Source organism: Canis lupus, chromosome 3, assembly GCF_011100685.1.
Source record: "Canis lupus familiaris isolate Mischka breed German Shepherd chromosome 3, alternate assembly UU_Cfam_GSD_1.0, whole genome shotgun sequence".
NCBI lineage: Eukaryota > Metazoa > Chordata > Mammalia > Carnivora > Canidae > Canis > Canis lupus.
This window is the reverse complement of record NC_049224.1, coordinates 20,564,173-20,590,133: the sequence shown is the minus strand read 5'-3', so window position 1 is coordinate 20,590,133 and position 25,961 is coordinate 20,564,173. Positions and strand designations below refer to the sequence as shown.

At 42.5% G+C, this 25,961-nt stretch overlaps 2 long non-coding RNA genes across 2 annotated transcripts in view; one reads left to right on the top strand and one right to left on the bottom strand.

Moving 5' to 3' along the window:
• Window positions 1-411: 411 nt before the first annotated feature.
• Window positions 412-13,972, bottom strand: LOC111095147. The gene is made up of 3 exons (XR_005356756.1): window positions 13,480-13,972; window positions 7,438-7,594; window positions 412-1,317 (listed from the first exon to the last, which is right to left on the bottom strand). It is a non-coding gene; the product is annotated as an uncharacterized LOC111095147 (long non-coding RNA).
• Window positions 13,973-18,826: 4,854 nt separating this feature from the next.
• Window positions 18,827-25,961, top strand: part of LOC111095145 — a 60,584-nt gene continuing 53,449 nt past the window's right edge. Inside the window, exon 1 of the long non-coding RNA XR_005356755.1 lies at window positions 18,827-18,916. This is a non-coding gene — a long non-coding RNA (uncharacterized LOC111095145). The remainder of the gene's footprint in view (window positions 18,917-25,961) is intronic.

The window sequence follows — 25,961 nt, the reverse complement described above, 5'->3', positions numbered from 1 at the left end:
GCCCAACACAGGGCTTAAACTCATGACCCTGAGATCAAGACCTGAGCTGAGATCAAGAGTAAGATAGATGCTTTACTGACTGAGGCACCCAAGCCTCCCTAAATAAACTTTTTTAAATTAATACGTTATTTGAAGGTCAAACTCTGCCTAAACATAAAAACATGCAAGTGACTTACCAATCTTTCCCCAGAAGCCATTATTATCGAGGACAATTCTTCTAGACATTTCAGGATAATACTGCCTAGTGTGTTGATCTTACCAGTATATAATAGGCAACTCAGGCTGTCAGCTTATGTTGTTACATTGGTCCAGCAGATGAAGAAAATGGATGGATGGATAGAAGGAAAGAAGAAAGAAAAAGAAAAGAAAAGAAAAGAAAAGAAAAGAAAAGAAAAAGAAAGCCCAAGCATCTGAATAAAGTTCAGTTTTAATTTTTCTCCCAAATCATCTGAACCTCAGGAAGTGATTTTTAAAATATTTTCTAAATGAAAAGGGTTTAGTACATTTCCACTCTCTGTGATAACATCAGAGTAATTAATGCCATGACAACAAGAAAAAGGCTGAAAGGAATAAATAAAAAGAGAAGTTAATTTTTCTATTTGTTGCTGATACAAGATGCTTCAGTTTCTCTTGAAAATTAAATTATTTTCAATAATCTTTTAAATCTTCTATTTGCTTCACAAAGAAAACCTCAATTCAGTTCCAATCATCTCAAACAACTGATAATTTCCCACCCAGTTAACAGTTTTAAGCTCTCTGGAGCAGAGAGCAGGAGTGTCCTTTCTGTTCAGCAAAGGAATGAAGAATCAGAGGAAGGAGCCCCTGAACACTCAGGCTGGGCAGCCCTTTTCCTGGTGGTCTGCAAATGGGCAGATTGGTATTTATTCAGATTCAAACTGAATTCATTCCAGAACTCTTTCACCAGAATACCAACTAGACCCTGACAGATATTTTAGCATTCTTTTACCAAAGGCTTGCAGGGTGTCCCAAAGCAGCAAAGGATCCAAATCTTTGAGGTCATGAACGTCTACTTATGTAGACTTTTCACAGTACCAGAGGAGGCAAGGTCCCTCTATCTCAGCCTCTGGAGGAGATTCCAAGAGGACACTCTCCCTCCCTTTCTCTCACCTTCTCCCAAGCGTCTTCAGGTCCTTTCAGCTGTCTTCTCTTCAGCCCCTCTCAAAAAAGGACAAACCACTCTTCCGCCACTGAGTCCTGGGTCTGGTCCATCTTCTGCTTTGCAAACTCTGCTGTCTCAGGCTTCATTAGGAATTCAGAGAGGTCTGTCTCTGTTTAAGCTTCCTCCAAGTCCATGGTCTATGCAAAAGGTGGGTAGTTCAAGGTCAGTGAGGACACTTTTCACCAGTAATGTTGCAATTCACTTTCCTGCCAAATACTTTAAGGTTTACACCCCTAATCACAGAAAGGTTCATCTTCTTCCAAAGACTTGAGCAAGGCCCTATCTAATCTTCATGAGAAATGTGTACATCAACTATTAACATGACTTTGGCCCCTATTCCTTGTGAAATAGTACCTCTAACCCTGCGATATTAAAAGCTCACGGCTTTCCTGGCCTGGTTTTTATTACAAAGGGTCCCTATATTAATTGAAAATGCTTCTGCCCGAGTCATTCAAGATGAATCTTGCAGGTTTAAAGAGTTCACTCTGATACTCTAGTTTCTCTCATGACAACAGATGCGGCATTTATCTGATGCAGATCTAGCTGACCTCTGGAAATCAAGCCCAACTAAATTCCATTTAGGAAAAAGCCCTTTTTACAAAACCAGGGGCTAGTTTATATGACCCAGGCAATGTCTTCCATATCTATATCCCCTGCTGCTGTAACTAAGATACCATACTTATTCATAGTCATTCTGAGTATCCAAAGAAAAGCACATTTATTGATCCAAAAGATCATTAATCTTGATCAAGATCAACAAGCTTTTTTCTATGACAGTTCAGATAGTAAATACAGTCCCTAACACAACTACTCAACTCCACCATTTATAGCTTTAAAGCAGCCATAGATAATACACAAATGAATAGGTGTAGCTGTGTTCCAATAAAATTTTATTTACAAAATAGTCAGTGGGTCAGATTTAGCCTACATGCAATAATTTGACAAGCTCTTTTCTAGATTATTATTCCAATTATAGATTTTAATTTTTACAAGATTTATTTATTTATTGGGAGGAGGGAGAGAGAGTACAAGTGGGGAGGAGGGAAGAGAGAGAGAGAGAGAGACTCTTTAAGCAGACTCCCTGCTGAGGGTGGAGCTAATGTGGGACTTGATCCCAGGACCCTGAGATCATGACCTGAGCCAAAATCAAGAGCTGGCTGCTCAACCAACTGAGCCACCCAGGGACCTCCAAATTATAGATTTTAAAAGAAACTTTAGGTTTACACTGATTCAGGTGATTATCAAAAATATACGAACATATCACAAACCATCTCTCCCTTGCTGTCCTGCTTACCGCTCCCTTGCAGTGTATTCAATAAAATTATTTAAAAAAAAAAAGTATATGAAGGGATCTATGAGGATAGATCTATTTACACACAAGATATAAATTTGAAAATAGGGATCCCTGGGTGGCGCAGCGGTTTGGCGCCTGCCTTTGGCCCAGGGCGCGATCCTGGAGACCCGGGATCGAATCCCACGTCAGGCTCCCTGCATGGAGCCTGCTTCTCCCTCTGCCTGTGTCTCTGTCTCTCTCTCTCTCTCTGTGTGTGTGACTATCATAAATAAATAAAAATTTAAAAAAAGGAAACTTAATAAATAAATAAAATAAATAAAAATAGCCACAGAATTTTAAAATTCAAGACATCAAGAAAACCAAGGATATGTAGTTAATGTACCTTATTTTACAGATGATAAAAATGTGTGACAGGTTTTAGTAAAGAACTAGGTCCACTGACTCCCAATTTAAAATTATCATAATCTTGGGGCACCTGGGTGACTCAGTGGTTGAGCATCTGCCTTTGGCTCAGGTCATGAATCCAAGATCCTGGATCAAGTCCCACATCAGGCTCCCTGCAGGGAGCCTGCTTCTCCCTCTGCCTGTGTCTCTGCCTCTGTGTGTGTGTGTGTGTGTGTGTGTGTGTGTGTATGTCTCATGAATAAACAAAATCTTAAAAAAAATTATCACAATCTAAGAAATTTATCACAAAACCGAAAGCAAAACATAATAAGCACATAAGTAACTCTAGGGATATAAACACTATCAGTTATATCATAAAGGTAGTATCTACAGAGTTAGATGGCATTCCAGCCACTGCTCCAATTCCTTAGTAATTTTAAGTCTCCATACTAACACACACACACACACACACACACACACACACATCATATACAACATTATTGTGGGTTTCCAAAATCCAGCCCATGCCAACATAGGCATAAAAATTCAACTGCAATATACCTTGACACTGACCAGCAAGAGTTATTTCCACCGTTAAAAATAATAATAATAAAGCACACCAAGAAGCCATAAATAATAATACTTAGAATTAGGTCAGTGGAAACTTAAATACAATATAAAATATTAACAGTGGTAGGTCTTTTAATAATGTATATTTTGCTTTTTGTAATTCTCTTTTGTATTTTTCTAATATTTTTCCAATTTGCATGCACTAGTTTTATAACCTGAAAAAAGATCCTCAAACGAACTGACACAGAACATGTTATGCAATACAAAATAACTCCTTGAAAGAATGATTTATCATATGCAACTCTGTATCACTAGATCCTAGCAAAATCTATATATTAGACATTCAATAGATGTATATGTGGCAGGTAGCTTGAGAACATTCTCAGTTAAACAGGTAACATTAGCGAAGGTATTTAAATACTAAAAATTCTAACAAAGTCATTCTCATCTTTATTTGTAATATCCATTATTAGCATGCAGAACTATTTGGTTTTATTACAATCTAAAGTTATGCTTCACAGCTGTGTTTTTGTAGCTGTGAAAATTTAGTCCTCCGATTACATCTTAGCTGTTTACATTTTAGCTGTGAAATAGGATTTTGTTTTTAGCTAGCTAGCAAAAGAACTTTTGTAACATCAGTTTCAAAAATTGTCAAATCAGAAATAACAACTTTAAATATATCAAAATGTACCTTGCTTTCTCTCATGTGATAATAACTGCCATGTAATAATTAGTGAAGTTGAACACTTAAATTACTTTATCATTTTTTTCCCCATGGAAGTGTCTGTTATGTTCTGAATAAAGAAAATACCCAATCTAAGGAAAATGTCATGGGGTCACTGCTGCATCTTCATTGATAAAGTACACAGAAAATTATCTGTTCTGACACAAAGTTCATATATAGGAACATAAAGAAATATTTTGCTAAAAAACAAACTCATGTGTAGTTTAATGTGGGCACCAAAATCAATGGGCAAATCAAGATTTAACTTGCTTAAGAGAGCTATTTAGAGAGTCTAGGATAGTGATACTCAGAGAGGTCCCTGGACCATCATGTTTGGATGGGAGCTGTTTAGAAATGTTGAATCTTGGGCTTACACCAGAGCTCTTGATTCACAATCTGCATTTTAATACCTTAGAGCATTCTTGTTCACATGGAATTTGAGAAGCGCTAGTCCATTGCTATTTTCAGCAAAAATTTTGGACATAATATGCAAATTATAGAATCGTAGACAATAATGACACTTGTTGGTCACAAATATTCCAGAATACTTGTATTCAGATTGTACCATTCTTACTGTAGTCACTTTTGGAAGCTAGATATTTACTTCCCTGACCCTCCATCCATGACACTATACTCAGAAAGTTCCTTATGGACTTGTTAAGACGTACAAAATCAGTGGTATTACCTTACAGTTTCACCTCCTTTCATACCAAAAGCAGCTTTTCACGCTGATTTTATTCACAAAACTAAGCCAAATAACGCTGGACTCTTTCCGAAATCAAATCCATTTTCAAACATAAATATTTGTGCTCTTTGGGAATGATTTTTTAAAAATTGGGCTACAGGCTCTGAAAACCTGAGGGTGGAATCAAAAAACTGTTGAGATGATGGTGGCAAACTACAATAATGTACAGCAAGTGACTCCTTTAAAAAGAACAACTATCACTTATGTGTACCATTAAGTACATTTTTGTTATTTCAACTGGAAACCCCACTAAAGATTTAACTACTTAAAAGGGCAACCTGGTGAAGATCTTGTTGTAGCTCCTTTAGCAAGAAGATACCATGAAGTCTTCCAATTTGTCCTTGGAAGAAGGAATTTTTATAAAGGAAGGGAAGTGTTTCTAGACTATGGAGGTAAATATACATTTGTGTCTTTGTGGTCTGGATCTTTCTATTAACAAACAAGCTTCGTTGTCAGAAAAAGAAGAGGAATTGATCCTTTGTTTGGGGTAAGGGAAAGGGAAGACTGCTAGACCCCTGTGGATGAATCTCCAGGGGTTGACTGTGGACAGTGGATACCACCTAGCATGTCCTTGGATAATACACAAACCCAAAGGATGGTCACTGAGATGCATGTCCTGTGGAAATGCTCATCAGAGAAGCATCCTGACCTGGAAATCTATGGTAGCACCATGTGGTACCCGGAAGCAATGCCACAATGGCCCCAACAAGAGTTCTCCTGGGCCCAGAGCAGCCATGGGCCTTTTCTGTGGGACCTCCGTAAACTCATAGGATTCTTAAATATTTCTGAATAAGGGAAGGGATACTCCTAGGTTATAACATAGATATTTATGTCTATCATAAAGATAAGATTCAAGCCAGTTCTGATTCATTCAGAAATATAAAACAAAAAAGACAGCACCTGCAGCCCAAGTATTGTAGAATAAATTGTACCTTGCCATTATTTTCTGGCCATACCTATTAAATACGTTGAATAAAGACTCTCACTGGCAACAGCTGCCAAGATGGTCAATTTTGTGGCTAGCCACTGCAGAAGTCAGTAGTGTGGGGGTATGATCTGTGGTGTGGGATACAATGGGCCAGGTAAGGGACATCCATTCAGTCTTTTACCTGTGTTCATGGAGCTTCTTCTCTCATTCTCTCTCTCTCTCTCTGAGCTTCTTATATAGTACAGACACTGCACTAGGCAGAAAGCATGTGAAGTAAATAACTGGTTTTTCTGGAGTTCATACTATTGAAGAGAAAGTGATATGTACTCTAATATGGGCTATCAAAGGAGGAAACAAAACAAAGTGGCTACATTTATAGGTTTTAGGGTCAGGCATATCTGTCTGAAAATTTACTATGCAAGTGATATTGGACAAGCCTCTGAATCGCATTCTCTTCATCAATAATAATAATTGCAGGACTTAAGCATTCAGTAGATCTTTATAAATATATCAGTGGAGTGATATATTAATTCTATCTATAGGATCACAAAAAGCTTCATCAAGAAATACATTTGAACTCCATCCCGCAGGATAAGTGCAATTCGCCAGATAAAAAGTGGGGGAACAGCATTCTAGGCAGAAAGGACAATATGGATTAAGTCATGAAGAAGCTTAGAACAAATCTCCCCAAATTCTGCCACTTTGGCACGTGAAATATTTTGAGCTGAAGGTAATCAAGACCAAGCGGGCAAAAGAGAAAATTTGCCCTCCCCTAACTTCCTAGAATTTAAATTGGGAGTCTTTTTCAGAATGAGAGTTTCTACCAGAGATAAATTTTATCTGAGTGACCCATCTGTATGGCAAGGCAAACATCTAATTACCAGTCACCAGCTCCTCTTACTGCCCTGTGAGCTGTCCTCCTCTCCTTTGAATGTATGTGGGCTTCCTGTATATACAAAATTAGATTTGATTTCCTCCTGTTAATCTGTCTCATGTCAATCTAATTCTCAGACCAGCCAAAGAACCTCTGAAAGGTAAAGAAAAATTCTCCCTTCCCAACAAGCCACAGGAGAATTAAAGTACATGGTCCATGCAGGGATTAAGAAGGGTTTAAATACAATCATAATAAAAGGCCTGGGAAAAGGAGGCTGAAATGATGATGAAAATGTAAAACAGGGCTGTGATGTGGCTGGCCACATAACCTCTTAGCAATGAGAAATCAGTAAATATTTTATTTTTATTTATTTATTTATTTATTTATTTATTTATTTATTTATTTATTTATTTATGATAGTCACACACACACACACACAGAGAGAGAGAGAGGCAGAGACATAGGCAGAGGGAGAAGCAGGCTCCATGCACCGGGAACCCGACGCGGGACTCGATCCGGGGTCTCCAGGATCGCGCCCTGGGCCAAAGGCAGGCTCCAAACAGCTGCGCCACAGGGATCCCAGGGATCCCAGTAAATGTTTTAATACAAAGAGCAGAATCAGATACATATTTTAGAAAGATAGGTGTGGTGCTTTGCAGAGATTAGAGGAGGAAAAGTCAGTAGTGTAGGGCATCTAGGATAGAAAATATCTGATGAAAATCAAATAGATAGGGTCACCTGGGTTCTTCGGTTAGTTGAGTGGCTGCTTCTTGGTTTCAGCTCAGATCTTGATCTCCAGTCGTGAGATCCAGCTCCACACTCAGCGAAGAGTCTCCTTAAGATTCTCTCCTTCTGCCCTTCTCCCTACTTGCATGCGCACGCTCTCTCTCTCTCTCTAAAAATAAATAAATAAAATCTTTAAAAAAAAGAAAAAAGAAAGTCAAATGAGTATACCAGGAAACCCTTGGGAATTGTTATGTGGGAGATAGGGAGATGGGCAACAATGTACATGACTTTCTCTCTCCTTCTACACACGTACACACCCAGAAACATGTATATTTATATGTTGGTCATATAACCTCTGTGCCTCATTCTCCCCTTTCATTAAAGGAGGATATAATAAAATGTCATAAGGATCGTATAGGTTGATATGTAAAAAATGTCTGGCACATAGTAAGGATTATATAAACATGGTTATCGCACTTTTTCCTATCACATCAATTCTTTCCCTTTTTCCCTGGTTTAATCACTGCCCCTTTCCCACTGTCAACCACTTTCTTTTTTGTTAAGATTTTCTTTATTTGAGAGAGAGAGAACACAAGCAGGGGGGAGAAAGAGGTAAACTCTACACGGAGCAGGGTGCCCAATGTGGGACTCAATCCCAGGACTCTGGGATCACGCCCCCAGCTGCAGGCAGATGCTTAACTGACTTAGCCACCCAGGTGCCCCTGTCAACCATTTTTATGTCACCAAAGATCCAGCTGCAAATTCTCAGGCCTAAAATGTTCAAGGAGTTCCACAACTTCGATTCAATTCAATATATTTTAAGCGACTCCTTCTATCTTGGAACAATTTCCAGACATGGTAAAGGAGAGTCCATGTAGAAAAGGAATCATTCTCTCTTCTCTGCACTAAGGAAGCTCACATTCCATTAGGGGAAATATGCGATGTCCATAAGGTAGTAAAACGTGGGACACAATAAAGCAAAGACAATGAGAGAAGTTAGAACCAAATGCACAATGGAAAGGCACTTGACTGGGTATCAGAAAACCCATGTTGGAAGTTAATGATTCTACACTTAGTGGCCAAATTGCCTGGGCAAATTGCTGAACTCTGACTGGGTAGAGAGTGTACCGGTTAATCACTGGGGTCTGGAACCAGGCCGGTGGATTCTCAGGGGACTCCACTACCTACTCATTCTGTAGCTTGGGACAAGTTACTTTCTCTCTCTGTACCTCTGCAGTTCAGTCAATAGAAGGAAAAGGAGAATAAGAGTATGTGCTTCCTACAGCTGCTATCTAGACCACATGAATTGAAACATGGAAAGTTCTTAGAACACTGCCTGGCACAAAGAAAAAGCTCTACAAAAAAGCGAGCTGTTTTCAATATTTCTGAACCTCCATACCATTTACCATAAAATAAGAAGAACAAACTTATCCTTTTCACAGTCCTCATAGAAGGTTATCCTGAGATAATTTACATGAAATGAGATAATCTATGTGAAAGTGTTTTGTCAATAGTTGGGTATATAATATACAAAAGCATAATATTATTTATAACATGAAATGCATATGTAATACATCAGATAATAAATTATATCTTCTCAGAGTGTCCTTGGGCCATCTTGTAGATAGGAATGCTATTTGAAGCCCTTCCTAAATGTATCAGAACTAGAATGAAGCCTTTAGATCTATCTTGCTAAAATTCTAATCAGTGAAAATTGGGGACAATGTGGAAAATAACAAAAAGTGTTGTCAGATGTTTTTAAATAATCATCTGAGTGGGTTGTTCTAACCAATGAACCTGTAGGCACTAATGACCATATTTTTGAAATGATATTAGAATAAATATAAGAAATTCAATCTTTTAAAAATATTATCCACTTGGGATGCCTGTTGACATTTTGCAAAGCAAATCATAAATGTACTTAAACCGATGATTAAAACATCAAAATTAAAATCAGCCTATCTTTTCTCTGAGTACCTTTTGCAAATGGCACAGGGAACCTTACACAAGCTCCAGGCACCTCTATATTTAATTCCTAGGAGCAAAGGTATTCATCACTGCATTAAGCATCCTGGTCAGGTACTGCTGAGTCAACCCCGTTCTGGGACTTTCCTTGATTGTGAATGCATCATACAAGCCTTGAGATGTCATTATTCCTACATTATGATAAGGCACTCACTTATGCCTCAAAGGGGAGCAGATTTGCCACCCCAAAATATGTCTCTGTGGCATAAGGATTATTTTGAGCTAAAGGCAATCAAAACCCAGCAGATTCAGGAAAAGCTCTTTACCTCCTCCTCAGCTGCCTAAATTTACATTGGAAAGGAGCTATTATCAGAGATACCTTTTTACCCAAGAAAGTTATCTGCATAACAGGCTAACCTTTGTTTTCCAAACAACTTCTCTGCCTTCCAGTAAATGGCCTTCTGTCCCTCTGTGTCGAACATCTCTATCCCTTTCCCTTGCTCAGGATGTTATGTAAGCCTCAATTACCTGGCTGCCTTTGGGTCTCATATTTTTACGGGGCTCCTGTAGGCATGGATTCTGTTTTTCTCCTGTTCATCTGTCTTAGATCAATTCAATTATTAGACCAGCCAAACCACCCGGAAGAGAAGAGGAGCTCATAAAGTGCTTCTTGCTGGGGGAATCTTAAAACAAAAAATAGCAACATGTTTGCTCCTTTGCCCTTTTGTAAGCAAGAAAATTGTGTACACATAAGATAGGGTTGTTCTCAAGGTCTCACAAGCCTTAACAAAGCTCAAATGTGGCCGCTCTAGCTCTTGATGTGTCACCTCTATAACCTCTCCTTACATGTATCCAAAGTAAATTACAAGTGGCTATTTTACCAACTGGTCCTTTAGTTGACTAGTTAAATGAAACTTTTGTCTCTAGAGTCATTTACCAAAGGGTGGTGCTAATTATTAGAACTAAGACTAAGGATGACCTGCAAAGTGTCAGTGTAGCCCCTGGATACAATTTAAATTGAAATTCCGGTCTGTTAGGATGCTTGGGTGGCTCAGCCATTGAGCTGCAGCCTTCGGCTCAGGGCGTGATCCTGGAGTCCCGGGACCCAGTCCCACATCAGGGTCCCTGCAGGGAGCCTCCTTCTCCCTCTGCCTGTGTCTGCCTCTCTCTGTGTGTCTCTCATGAATAAATAAATTAAATAAAATCTTTAAAAAAAAAAAAAAGAAAGAAATTCCGGGCTGTTTTAGCAACGGAACAAGGATGAGAAACAGTACCTTTGATCACAACACCATAATCACTCTTTACAGCTGGGAGTGTCCTCTTCTCTACTCAAACCCACATCCAGAGAGTAGTCAAATTACAATGTTTGGTTCTCTCATTTCCACCTTGAACCTTAAAACAGGGCCAGTTGCCTTTGACCAAAACAGCTTTCAAATAACCATTACAGGGCTACAGGTTTTAAAAGTAAATAAATCCAATAAGGCTCCAAGTAGTAGATAACTCACAAGCATCTGATATTTGGCTTTGGAACTCTGAGGCATATATGTTAAGAAATGTTTATAACCCCACAGGTGTACTCTATTTCTGAATCAGCACCTACTCTATAGAGCCCAGGTGTCAGTCTCTCAGGGTCCCAGTGAGAAACAACCAGAAGACCAAACAAGAAGAAACCAAACCGTTGAGGACTGACACTATAGACCAGGATCTGGAACTACACAGAATCCTTATAAGTGTTTGGAACCCCTGGAATAGTGATATAAATCACCATCTTGAATCAGATACATGGAAACTTCAGCCTGCCACTGAAGCTCAAGCTGGATCTCAAAAGGCCAAGGTCCATCTTTCAATAGGATTTAAGGAAATATTTAGAAACAAGCCATAGTTGCACACTTGGAAATACACAGATGCTCAGAGTTAGAACTGTTAGGTCATCAGCCATACATGCAAATTCACACAAGCTGACCATCAGAGTCTCTAGTTAGTACGTCCTACTGCACTCACAACTAAATTAGTTATAGGGCAATTCCAAATGACTGTGAACATGTATGTTTTTCTATACATCTGGCTGAGTAGGCCATACCTAGCTCACAACGCACGGTCCTTAAATCAGATTACAGATTTCACCTCTGGAGGAAATAAGTGAAGACATTTAACAATATAATACAATGACCAGTCATAAAAGACCCACATTATACATGACAACACCCTAGACAACAATGAGTCCACTCTCTGGAATCAAGTAACTGCACACCAGGGGTGCCTGGCTGACTTAGTGGAGCATGCAACTCTCGATCTCAGGGTCGTGGGTTCAAGCCCCACGTTGGGCACAGAGCTTACTTAGAAAAGAAAAAAAGACTGTACACCAGAAACAACTCAAATGGCCTTCAACTGGTAAAAAAGAGAAACTATCTGTGGTATGTCCATGCCATGAAATACTGCTCAGCAGTCAAAAGGGACAAATTATATGGGAACTAACTACATCTAACAACCCAGCACAGATGAAGACAAATTCATTATTCTAAGTGAAGGAAATTAGACGCAAAGAAAAAGCTACATACTGTATGATTCAATTTATATGACATTCTGAAAAAAGGCAAAACTATAGGGATGGAGTGGTTTTCAGCATTTAAAGTTATAGGGGAGGTGACTACAAATGGTAAAGGTTGATTATAAAGGCTAGCACTAAATAAATAAATAAATAAATAAATAAATAAATAAATAAATAAATAAAATAAATAAGGCTAGCACAAAGGCATTTGGGGAGCGAGTAATGGAACACTTGTTTCCTGCTTGTGGGGATGGTTATGTGACTCCTTGCACTAGTAAAACTCATAGAATGCTATACCCCCCAAAAGTGAATTTTACAGTATGGATATTAAAAATTAAATAAAAAGTGCAAAAGCTTCAGTATTTCTTTCTCATGTTTTGAATATTCCCATTTAGCTCTTGCTTGTCACTTCAAGCGGTTAGCTTCAATGTCTCCACTTCAACACAGTCTTCCCATACTTCTCCATGTTCTCTTATCTTTCTAATTCTCTCTTCCTCCCCTCACCCCACCTTTCTTCTTTAAGGAAATAAACCTTATTCATATAGCTCAAGCCCATATGGTGCAAGGATCCTTCTCTCCCAGGGATATCCTCCGTCCTGAAGGTGGCAGGACATGTCTGTATACTTCTATTTTGTATACATAATTATGTAACAACTTTTATATTTGGAAAGGTTTTAAAAATCTTTTTACAATAATCATTGCTAATATTAACATCAATATCCCACGTTTGTTTTTTGTTTGTTTTGGGGCTTTTGTTTTTTGTTTTTTTTGTTTTTGTTTTTTGCAATTTGCTTTTTTCATCCAGCATGCTTTGAAGACAAACTATTCATTTTTAACTGCTGCGGAGTATTTCACTGCAGGAATATGCCAATATACGAATTCACCGTATTCCGGACAGAGATTTAAGACGTTTCCATGCTCCATGTTACACATTTATCTGTCCTTCCTGTCACCTCTTTCTGCAAGACAATGGGCAACTCTAGGGCCAAAACCATCCCCAAATCCCTGTTCCTCTCCCTAATTTCCATCACACCTGAGAATCCAGGCGCATACACGGGTGCTTCGCATCGAAGGGGGATGCTGCGTGCCTGGCATGCGATGCGCACTCCGTGGTCACGTGCTGAATGAGTAAATGATGACGAAATATTTCAAATCTTGCACCCTCTACTCACTTCTCCATGGCATAAAATTTGAGGGGCAACGGACTCAATTCCCACCACAAAGTCCTTTAGACAGTCCTACGTCCAAGTGGGCATCTATGAAACAAGACCACTTGACCATTTCCCCCCTCTCTCACTAGAGGATCTCAAAGCACTATGGAAAGCGCGATTTTCTCCAGCGACACCTGTCCCCTGCGTGCGCCTCAAGGTCAGCTCTGAGCAGTGTCCAAAGCTCGCCTACCCTTTCCCGGTGGCTCTGAAAGGCCGGAAACCAGGGTCTGGATGGAAGTACAATAGCAACCTACTACTCCCAGGTCTTTTTTTCTTCCGGGATTTGGTTTTCCTTTCATGGGTGCGCGTTTGTGCCCCAGGTGGGCTCACCTGCGCGGCTTAAGCCCCCGGCACTGCGCGGGCGGGCGCTGCGGCAGGTCTGTAGCCGCCCCGCCCCCCACTCTCTCCAGCACTAGGGAGCTCTAACGCCGTGCGAGCTCATCTCCAATCCTTTGCAGTTTTGGAAGCTGTGTAGCCCGAGGTCCAGGACAAATCCACGCTGTAGCTCTGGGCTCTCGAAACCGTCTACCAGCGTCCTGCCTTTGGACGTGACCAAGCACACTGTGTGTTTCAGAGCAACGGACCCGGTGTTTGGGAGGAGAGAGACGTTTCACAACCGTCCTGCGTGCAGAGCCTCCCTTGCACACCCGCAGAGGCACGCTCGCCGCCTTTCGCCCCGGCTCCGCAAGCCTCCAACTTGACCTTCGAGGGGATTTCAAGGAGAGTACCTTCCTCCCTCTGCCTGTCGCGTTCCAGGAGCGCGCGCAGGCCTCCTTCGGGGAAGCAGCTGCCCGGGACCGCAGCTCGGAGCAGCGCCCGGCCGGGCGCGCGGACGCGGCGGGGGCGCGGGGGCGCGGGGGCGCGGGGGGCGCGGGGCGGGGCGGGGCGGGGGCAGCTCGTCTGCATATGCATGAGGCAGGCGCCCGGCACGGCCCCCTCGGCCGGCAGCTGCTCGGGCGGGAGCGCGGGAGGGCGGGGAGGACGCGGACCCGCCGCGGGTCCCCGGGACGGAAGCGGCGATTTGCATGGCGCCCGCTGATTGGGTGGCGGCCGGAGGCCGGGTCTGAGACGCGGCTGCTGATTGGCTTAACGGAGGAAATGACAGGATTCCTGTGGCTGAAGCCGGCCCGGGAGGCGCAACCCGAAGCCTGGCCGCGAGGGGGCGCGATGGCCCATCTTTGTTCCCGATTGAGGCGCCTGCGCTCCCCTCCCCCGCTCCGGCCCTGCCCCCACCCCCGCACCCAGACACACGCAGAAAGTGCGGAGAGACCCTGTGATCCAGTCAACTGGCTCTGCCCCGTCTATTAAGAAAGATGAACACTCCTTTCTCTTCCATCTCCTTCATGGGAGACCACTTTTCATTTCAGATGATCACATCAATAAATATTCTTCCGGGAATAAAAAAGGCACTTTGCCAAAAGATAAGAGAATATATGTGAAACGTGCGGATTACGGAGAGAGACAATGCGCGTAGGCAGGGGGACAGGCGCACGTACGTGGATGGGCGCAGGGTCACCCCGAGAACCCCAGGGCGGTGGGGGCGGGGCCCGGCCACGCGGGACACCCGGGGGGAGCGCGCATCGCTCGCAAGGTGCCCGCGGGCCCTACACGCTCGGCCACACGCTGGGGCACACGCCCACTGCCCGCACACCACCACCACCACCACCACCACCACCACCCCGCACGCATGCACACCCCCCACCCCCGGAAAAGCCATCGCAGTAAATGCACACGCAGGGGAAAGACTGCCGAGAAGAGATGGGAGAAGAATTTAAAAGGCTCATCCCCTCCCCCTCCAAAAAATACTCAAGCAGGATGATTCTATTTGCATAACACTAATACACGCAGGACGGCGACAGGAGCAAAAAAAAAAAGGCTCCATTTGAGGCACACACCAGATAATGCGTGTATACACACACACGGACACGCACACGCACGCGCGACTGGGGGCGGGACACACCCGCAGCCTGTGTCCTCCGCCCACGGGCACAGGCAGAGGACAGATGCCATCAGCTGCCATCAGTACAGTTTTCCAGAAAACACTATCGTGAGAAAAACGTAAAGAACCCCCCCCTTCCAGCTAAGCCACAGAAGAACCGCTAGTGAACCCAGGTTCTCTAAACACACACACACACACACACACACACACACACACACACGTGCACGCGCGCGCGCACACGCCTGCCAGACAGTTAGGTTCAAAGAAATAATGGATGCACAATAGATAACTGAGAGCTAGAGTATGTCATCAGCTTAAACAATACTTTGAAATTACTTCAGCCTGGAGATGGCTTTCTGGAATGCTCCTGGAAAAAAAAAAAATCATACCTAATAAAAAAAATAAACATTTTCATTTATTCGGCTTTTCTTTTTTCTTTTCCTTCGTATTTTTTTTTTTTTTTAAGACAGGAAGGAGGGCGAATTCCCCTTCCCCAAAGGAGGGTAGTAGCCCTGTTGTTGTTTGGGGAGCTCCAGAGCTTTCCAGTTGACTTCCCTGGGAGGAAGGTGCTGGGAGAGGTCTCCCCGCAGCCTCCCAGCCAGACGGCACCACAAAAGGCATTATTACACATTCCAAATAACAAGGGCTGTCTATATATTTACAAATCTGTTCAAATATTTAACCTCTTAACTTGCTAAATATCCCCCTCTTCTCCCTTCCTTTCTCCCCTGCGCTCTCCCCTCTCCCCCTCTCTGCCCTGTCTCCTCCTTTTCCCTTCTCCTCCTGGAAGGGGCGGGGGCGAGAAGCGCCCTTCTGGCCTCCAGAACCGGGCCAGGGGCCCTGGGCTTTCCCTGACCCTATTGGAACCCCAATTTCGTTTCAGCCAATTGCTTCCTTGGCAGCCAAAAAAATCGGTTTGGGACCCCCAGGGCTACCTTTTTGAAAGGAGAAGCTTTGATGTTGTCTCTTAGTTTTCAAACTGCCGCCCCGAAAGGCACCTCCTGGGTAGGAGGGATTTTCCTGACCCTTTGGAGGGGCCCGTGCCCCCCACACCGTGATGTTTTCCCCTGCGTTGCACCTTCAGGACTAGGAGAGGGGCAGCTGCACAAGTGAGGCAGCCGGGGAGTGTCCGCAGCATTGGGGGGGACCCAGCCAAGGCCGGAGGTGAGGCGCACGCCTCCTGCAGCAACCAGTTTGGCCACCGTTGAATATTTCTCAGTGCCCAAACCTTTCTTCCTCGGGCTACCCCAGTGACCCTGAGGGCCCGCGGAAACCGTGCAGCTGGCTAGCAGTGGGCCTTTGATGCAGCAGAAGTGCCACGTTCGTCCAAAAGTGACGTGCACTCCCTTTGACGCCTAACGGGACAAGACAGGCGGTGGGTGGGTGCTGCGGGGACCAGCAGGTGAGCCTCCGCGGGGCCCGGCGCCGCCCACCCGTACTCCCCGGCGGGGCCCCCGCCTGCAGCTCACCTCCAAGGACCCACAAGCTCCCAGACCCTGGGCCGGCCGGGCCTCACCCGGGACTGGGCTGCGACACAACCCAAGGTGCCCTGAAGGCGCTTCCCGCGCCATCCTGGGCTCTTCCTTTTTCGGGAAGAATTGCAAGGCGACTCCGAACAGGACCCTTCCCCTTGTCACGTCTCCTGGCCTTAAATAAGAACTTTAGGGGCGCCTGGGTGGCGCAGCAGTTTGGCGCCTGCCTTCGGCCCAGGGCGTGATCCTGGAGACCCGGGATCGAGTCCCATGTAGGCTCCCTGCGTGGAGCCTGCTTCTCTCTCTCTCTCTCTTTCATGACTAAATGAATAAAATCCTTTTAAAAAAATGAGAACTTTAGTCCCCTATGCGTCTGTCTGGGGGTCGTGCCAACAGTGAGGCCGCAGGGTGGCACAATGATGCGCAGCGTGTCTGCGTGTCTCATTTGTTCAGTTGACCATAATCATCTCAACTGCCACCCCCTTCAGATGTCTGCTCTTCTCGGGGGCGATCTACCCACCGCCCCCCACCCCCAGAGCACTTTAGAGAAGCCCAGCCCTCACCTCCCACCGCGGCCTCGACGCACCCCACTTGGGGCTCCACCTGTCAGCGTCGGGCGGCTCGTCGCCTCCGGGGGCCCGGCGGGCCCGACCCTCCCGGGGCGGCCTTGCTGCAGCTGTCGGGGCTGGCGCGGCGCGCGGGGGGCTCCCAGGGCCACCCAGGCCCGGGGCAGGCCGCGCACGGGGCGCAGCAGCTGGTTTACGTCGCCAAAGGGGCTTCCTAAAAACTTTTACATGCATCAGAGAAGGGAAGGAAGGAAGACTGAGTTAAAAAAAAAAAAAAAAAGAAAGAAAGAAAGAAGAAAGAAAAAAAGAAAAGAAAACTAAAGAAAAGGGGAAGAAGAAAAAAAAAAAAAGTATGTTTACTCTCCGCGCCCCGCCAGCCCCGGAGGGCAGCGCTGGCCCTAGAGGGTGGCGCGGCGCGCTGGGCAAAACGCCGTCTATTTATTTGCATGACCGTGCGGTGGTCAGGACCTTTCTCTTCTATTGCACAAAACCCCTCAGGAAAACTGCGGGGCAGTTTAAGAGTTTTCTAGCTCTTCCAGATCGGAAAAGATACTCATCCGGAGACATTATCTAAATTTGCGAAAGAATGAAGGCTGCTTGTCATGCGTCCTTCGTCTCCAGTAATATGTGCCACCCAATTAGAAGCAATTTAAGCAATCAAGGCCGTTATGAGAGAAGGGGGGTGTTAAAAATAGGTTTTCTATAGCCTCAGAACTCTAAATCGGAAGAAAATCTAAAATTACATATGTATCATTTCTTTATATAAAATAAATATATGATCCAAGAGTCTCCTTTTCTTTTTTTTTTTTTTTTCAAGAGTCTCCTTTTCGCTCTTCTTCTTCTTTTTTTTTTTTTTCTCTTTTCCCCTCCATGGTCCCTCCCCCATCGCCTGCTTTCCTTTTGGGAATTTATAACAGAAGTGAGATGTAAAGCTCCGGCAAAGCAAAGACGTGAGAGGGTCCCTAAAAAGTCTTTGAGACCAACGCGAGGACCCGGGTGGGGCTTGGCCCAGCTCTTCCCGGGCTTCTCGGCTCGAGCGTGCAGCCCGCGCCCCTGGCGGGGGTCGCAGCTTGGTTCTATCCGTGGAGCGCGGGAAAATCTCAAAAGTGACGCCCAGGTGTGGAAGGACCCGGCTCCTGGAGTCGAGCTGTTGACCTCTCCGGCTCCCGGGAAGGGGGAGCGGTCAAGGAGGGCGGACTAAGGCGGGAGGCTGTGGTCAGTGCGGGGAAGCTGGGGGGGGGGGGGGGGCTGCCAACACAGACGTTCACCTTGGAGCTTAGGGGCGCAGCAAAAGGGCGGAGAGAGTGTGCTTGGGGGGGCAGAGGTCAACCACAGCAGGTGCGTGCTTCCAAACAGAACGGGGGGAAAGTAGAAACCAAAAAAAAAAAAAAAAAAACTAAAGCAAAACAAAGAAATAGACCCCAAGCAATGTCCTCTGGCAGAAGCTAGAATGCAAAAATTGGAGGGTGTCACTTCTCCCCCATTTCTTGCATCCCCGCTGGGCAAGCGCCAGCGGAGGGGGGGAGGCTGGACTAGGCTGCCGAGCATCTTCTCCCCGCACCCCACCCCCCACCCACTAACGGAGCTTGCCCTTGCAGCACTGCAATTTGAGAAACAATTTTATCCTCTCCAGCTCCCCTCAGAGAGCCAAAGAGAGCCGGCCCGGAAATGGACACAAGTAAAGTTGGCAGAACTTTCAGGAAGCGAAAGGCCAGTGCCTCTGCTTCCTACAGACGCCGGGTCCAGAGCCTTTGATCCCTTTGGCCAGGAAGGCCACGGTTCTCTGGAAGGTGAGTTGGGCTCAAAGCCAGCTTGAACCCTGAAACCCCTGGCCGGCCGGGGAGAGCGGGGAGGGGTCTGCCCCGAAACAGCTCTGGGCTCAGAGTGGCAGGGGCACACCAGGCCGCAGGAAGCCGCCTCTGCCTCCCCGGACAAACAGCAGCTGGCTCCGGGGGGCTGACAGCCTCCAGAGTGGGAATTAATCACCTGGCAGTAACCCCCTTCAGAACCCAGTCTTCTGGAAGGAGCTTAAGGTCAAAACAATATCCCTTCTCTAAAGCCTCCAAGGCTGGAGGATGAGTACAGAAGTGGGGACAGTGCTTTCAGACCTCCGGTTGTTCACAGACAATAGCTGTTCCAGAGGAGGCAGCAATGCCTCAACAGGACAAGCTGAGGGTCAACGTCTGGGTGTCTCAGAATGTGAGCCCCAATCCAACTTATGCAAGGAAGGCAGATGCCAGGGCCTCTCTCCATCCTCCCACTGATTCTTCGCAGAAGGTTCTTACACACAGCCCGGATAAGATTGCAAGGTTAAAATCCTTCCTAATAGCACTTAATTTATTGCCTATTTGTTCTGCTTGTTTATATCTGATTCATAAACTGAAACCACTTGAGTTTTTAACAAATTGATCGATTTCACAATTCCAAAAGTATTTATTTTCAAATAATCTTCCCTGGAAAATAGTGTTGAAATTTCTTGAATTTAAAGCTTCATGAAAGCTTTCGTGAAAACTTCATGAAAATTAATTGCCTCCAAAATTCTTTGAAGAAAAAATACTGTATTTTTACACACCTGAGTTAGAAATAGGTGACATTTTAAAAATGGATAAATAATAAAAATATTTATCCTAATGAGGTTTTGATTTAATAAATATAGATGCAAGCATTTCTGAATTTAATTCCTCCTTTTGCTACATAATGCCCTAATATATTGGGGTAGAAATCAGAATAGGTATTATTCACAAAAAACAGTGCCTTCTTAAAAGTTAAATTTGTCCTTTAAATCTACTCTTTTCATATAGGAGTTTGAAAGTTTAGCACACACATGTATACCCACAGAACATCATATAGCCTTTTTCTCCGTCACAAGCTAGTGGGTGAACATGAAGTCTTTTCTCCTTATTGGGTCTCAGCTTTGTTCATTTTGGAGACTGAATAATCTACAGTTCAAAAATTATACTTAAAAAAATTATAGTTTTTAAAAATATTTTACTTCAATGTGCTGTGCAGTTACATAAAGACAATAAACATTTTCCTGGCTATTTTATACAATCAGTTTGTATTTTAACTGTCTGTATAATACTCTGTTTTAACTGTCTGGTAGGACTGAGTAACCTGATCCATTGCCCCATAACAGTCTAAGGGAATACAGGAGGGATTATAAAGAAATGTGTACCTTGATGCATATACCCACTTTTCTGTAAATGAGGTCCTCCTATCTCACTAGATTCCCAAAGAGACTCCTGATTCAGGAAAGTTTAAGAACCACTGTCCTATACTGGAAGCATTTGTAGGCAAAAACACAATAAATCCAGCAATCATTTCATTTGCATTCCTTTGCATGGATGAGAGGATTAATTCTTAAAGTAATTTAAGGGAACTGAATGCTTTGTGACCCTCTACTGTAGCACTCCATCTAGTTGGAGAAAATGAAGATCTCAGGAATGGTGTTATCGGTAAGATTTTTATAGACCCTAAAAAAGAGCTTAAATTTTTCCCTCCACCTATTACTGAAGGTTGTGAATTAATACCTTTGACGATTTTATAACTTTCTCTGGAAGCCAGCTAGCTTATTTCAGTGATTATAAGAATCAAGAACTATGTGGAGGAGTACCTAGCTGGCTCAGTTGGAGGAGCATGAGATTCTTGATCTCAGGGTCGTGAGTTTGAGCCTCACATTGGGTGTGGAGATAACTAAAAATAAATAAATAAACTTCAAGAAAAAGAAATATGTGGAGAATATGCTCTCTGACATGGTCCCTGAAGTTGTCTTTTTCTCCAGTAATAATCTTTTCTCAGTTCTCTTCCTCCTCTCCCCACAGTCCCTGTTCTATTCCCAATACCCAGTCCCCCACCTCGGCCCATTCTTCTAGGCTGACCTGAGCTTATTTAGTCTGAACAACATTTTCAGGAATCAGCAGCAGCAGATTACAATGAACAATTTTTTTTTTCAATTTGGCCCAAGTCTATGAAATTAATTTCCATTTTGACAATCACGAGACTTCCCTTGGAAATATCAGTGACTGCACAAGCCATAGACAGATCAAGTGTAGGTGCTCAATCATCTGAATGGGGTTGGGTTATGTTTTCAATTGGAACAAGGTATTAAGTGATTAAACTGTGCCAGCAGACATAACACTTTTATCAAGCCCTTTTCTATCCAAGCAGGCACAAGGATAGTCAATCCCTGGTTCTGAAAGTCTCTAAGGAAAACTTGGAATGCTTTAAGAAACCATGTTTGCAATTAAAGCACTGGCATTTTTCTTTCCATCACAGAATAAAGGCTGAATACCATTTTAGAAACTTTACCTTTCTTTTTATTTCAATAAGCTGCTTAAGATCCTCTTGCATTCATTGACAGGATTTTTGGCCCCATTCTGCTGCACTAGTCCACAACCATTTAATTATTAAATGTTAACAGATTACAAGTGACTTAACAGAGACACATTCAGAATTCCAGATACCATTATCTTAATTCCTACCACAGTTAGCATTCATACAATACAGAAGATCAAATACCAATTTGGGCACCATATTTTGCCTGCCTTTTTGTAGATAGAGTTAGAACACTGGTATGTCTTTAGCATACCTGGCACATCTGTGGGAGAAGGAGTTAATTAATAAATGAATGAATGGATATGTAGAGTGCTCAGTGTCTATTTGACTATTTGAATCATGGGAAAAGTGGCAGCTTTTTAGTAATTCCTAGGATACTTCCTATAAGTGCTCTTAAATGAAAAATACAAAATGAACACAAGAAAAAATACTAAACACATATCATAAATCTGAAAGAAAATTAAGCAGTCCATTATCATAAACTTATTTTTTAAAAGTCTTCCAACTGATGAAAATGGGAGAAGTAAAAATGAAACTTCCTTGGGAAGGCCAAGAGATTATTGGGTCAGGCATTGTTCTTAGCGTTTTACGTGGATTATCCCATTCAGTATCCCAGGAAAACCAACTGAGACATGGAATATTATGACCAGCTTACAGGTGAAGAGATCAAGGCAAGAGACGTTGACTCACTGCTCAGCATCATATGATACAGTTGACCCAAGTTTCAAATGGAGGCTGTCAAGTTCTAGACAGAGTTCTTAGCCATTTGGGTGATACTTCAAACAAAACAGTGTTAAATTGGTGGTCACATAATTTGTTGAGAGAAGATAAGAATGTGGGAATTAAAATAATATTCAGAAAATAGCAGGTTCTTCAAAGAATCCAAAGATTATATTCATATTTCTAATGATGAATAAATAAATAGGCAGTATAATGTGAACTGTAGAGTCAGTTGAGTTGGGTTCATATCTCTAAATCCTCACTTTTTGGCTGTGAGACCTTGGGCCAGTTACCTAACCTCTCCGAGCCTCAATTCTTCAACTGTAAATTAGTAATAAAAATACTAACCTTATGGAATTGTGATTAAATATAATGGAAACAAAGTACTTTCTATAAAGTAAGTATATAGTAAATATCAGTTATTGTGGGTGACATCGATTATAAGATTGAATTATAGCCTAATCGCAGCATTGACTCTATTTTGAAAATTGAAATGTCGATTTTCAGTTGTTAGGCTCCTCTAGCTACTTCCACAACATCCCCACTGTTTTTCCCAATATGTTATCTACAGAGAGTGTTTCTGTCACACTTAATATAAAACCAAAGTTATGTTCTTTATATTTCAGAGATAAACTCACAGTCTCCCTGCCCCCATCAGAAATACTGTCTTGGAAGTGTTAAAAAGATCTAATTTGGAGAAGGCCTAGAATATGAGGAAGATGTGTGCAAGGGCATGAGGAAACTTAAAATGAAGGGACAGACTTTTTAATCTGGTCACTCATCTCCCTAAAAGAAGAGCTTTTCCTGCTCATAATATATATTTTTAAATTATATGTCAATTATATCTATTTAATTATATACTCTTAAAAAAGATTTTATTTATTTGAAAGAGACAGAGATAGCAACAGAGAGCACAACTGGGGAGGAGAGGGAGAAGCAGGCATCCTAGTGAGCAGGGAGCCTGACATAGGGCTCAATCCCAGGACCCTGAGATCATGACATGAGCCTAAGGCAGATGCTTAGCTGACTGAGTCACCCTGGTGCCCCTATACACTTATTTTTAAAAATTTTTTATTGAGGTAAAAGATACATATGTTGTAAAAAAATAACAGGTTGACTTATGAGGAAGAGGACAGTGTCCTGCCCTTTCTTCACTTTCATTATAGTCCCTCATAATCATTTTAAATGTTTTCAATTGTTTCTGATTTTTTCTTTTTTTTAAAGATTTTATTTATTTGTGAGAGGTACAGAGAGAGAGGCAGAGGGAGAGAAGGGTCCCTGGGGGGAGCCTGATGCAGAACTCAATCCCAGGACCCCAGGATCACAACCTGAGACAAAGGCAGACACTCAACCACTGAGGCACCCCCAGGTGCCCCTGATTTCCTTTTTTTTCTGGTGATTACTATCATATTGCTAAATATTATGTTTATACATTTTTGTTGTTGTTGTTGTTAATTTGGGACATTGTCGTAAACTTCCTGCCATGGGAAATGCAGATATGGGTTACCTGTACCACTTCCCATACATTTTCCCAATTATAGTTTCCTCACCACTTTCTACTTTACACTGTTTATCTTTTCAACTTTTTTTTTTTAAGATTTTATTTCTTTATTTGACAAAGAGAGGGAGAGAACACAAGCAGGGGAAGTGGCAGTTGGACGCAGAGGGAAAAGCAGTCTCTCTGCTGAGCAAGGAGCCTGATGCAGCACTGGATCCCAGGTCTCTGGGGTCATGACAGTAGCTGAGAGCAGCTTAACAGACTGGACCACCCAGGTGCCCCCTTTTTAATTTTAAATAATACATTTTACATGTATTTCTTGATGCAACAATCTCAGGTAATATCCTTTGATGTCACACTTTAGCTCTCTTCCCATCTCTCACCACCCAAATAGTATTTTTTGTATTTTATTATCTTAGCTAATTTGATGACATTACATTCTGCTTTTTAAATTCATAAAATTAAGTTTATATATGCTTTTATAAGTTAAATATAAAGTTGAAAATCAATAAATTTTACAACTGTGACAGTGTAATTATTATTATTATTGCCCAACTGTAGTATACTCTTGTACGCTTTTTGTTTTTCCTGGAGTTTCCTATTGCCTTTTTTTCTTAGATATTCTTTGTTGCCTCCATAAGTTTTGATAGGATCAAACCTCTGAAATCTATCTCAAACCTCCCTGTAAGAGGTTTCTTTTCTTTTCCTCCAATCTTGACATATTTCTCTCTAAGCTGTCTCTACAACTGTTAGGCTGAGACATCCCTTCATTACTTTCTTGGGTCATAGCCAATATTTTCTACATTGGATCTCTCTCTCTCTTTTTTTTTTTTTTTTTTTTTTTTTTTTTTACGATTTATTTATTTGAGAGAGAAAGAGAATGAGAGAAAGTGCAAGCCTACACAAGGTGTGGGGGGAGACAGAATGTTAAGCAGACACCCCACTGAGTAAGGATCACAATGCAGGGCTCCATCTCACAACCCTGAGATCATGACCTGAGCCAAAATCAAGAGCTGGATGCTTGACTGACTGAGCCACTCAGGTGCCCCTCATGTCTTTTTTTTGGGGGGAGGGTAAAGAATTCTAGGTTTAAAATATTTTCCTTCAGAAAATTTAAGATACTTATCCATTCTCTTTTGCTATGGCTCATGTGAAGATCAACTGAATCATATTCCTTTTCTGTTGTAAATGTTTAGGCACTCCTACTCCCAGGAAACTTCGTCTTCTCTTTATCCTTAGTGTTCTGTACAATTTAAATAATGTATTGAATATAGGTCTGCATTTATTCACTGTTCTGAGCACTGAATGGATACCTTCAATCTAATTGCTCACGGTCTTCAACTAGTTTCTTTCTTTAGTTGTCTTTTTCTGTTTTTAGAATTCCTATTAGCTTTTAAGATTAATTCTTTCTTGTATGTCCATTATATTTTCCATTTACTTTTCTACTTGTTTCCTGGTTTTGAAATTTAATTTTATTCATTCAATTATATTTTTTTAGTTTGATAATCATTTTTATTATTTTTTAAAAAGATTTTATTTATTCATGAGAGACTCACAGAGGGAGGTGGAGACATAGACAGAGGGAGAAGCAGGCTCCCTGTGGGGAGCCCAATGCGACACTCGATCCCTGGACCCTGGGATCATGCCCTGAGCCTAAGGCAGACACTCAACTTCTGAGCCACTCAGGTGTCCCGATAATCACATTTTTAGATTCAAGGAGCACTTACTTCATCTATAATCTTTTTTCATAGCATCTCATCGTCATCTATAATCTTTTTTCATAGCATCTCATTGTTATTTTACGGATGTATCATGCTTTCTACTTTTTCCATGGTATACATTAGAATTTTTAAGGATTTTTTCTGTTGTTGTTGTTCCTGAACTACCTATTTTCTTCAGGGTACTGTCATCTCTGTGTCTGTTTCTTTTTATGACTTTTTCTGGGCCTTCCTCATTCATATTGCTGGCTCTCCTCGAATGTTTAGAGATGCTTAGTATCTGTTTATAAATAGGAAATAGTAAAATGGCTGAGTGCTCTCTGAACATGGGAGGGTCTTATTTATAGGCAGTTCTATTAATAAAATATAATTAGAAAGCTAGCCATTTTATTGAAGAACACATAATTGCCATAACTTGTTCTGCAGTATCAATACCAGCACAAGTTCCTGGATCCACTTTGACAATTTCCATAGAGAAGGCCTTTTATTATATTGCAAAGTGATACAATTGCCTATACTCTACACATTGCAGTGGGGGGATTTATCATTTCAATATAATCTTTT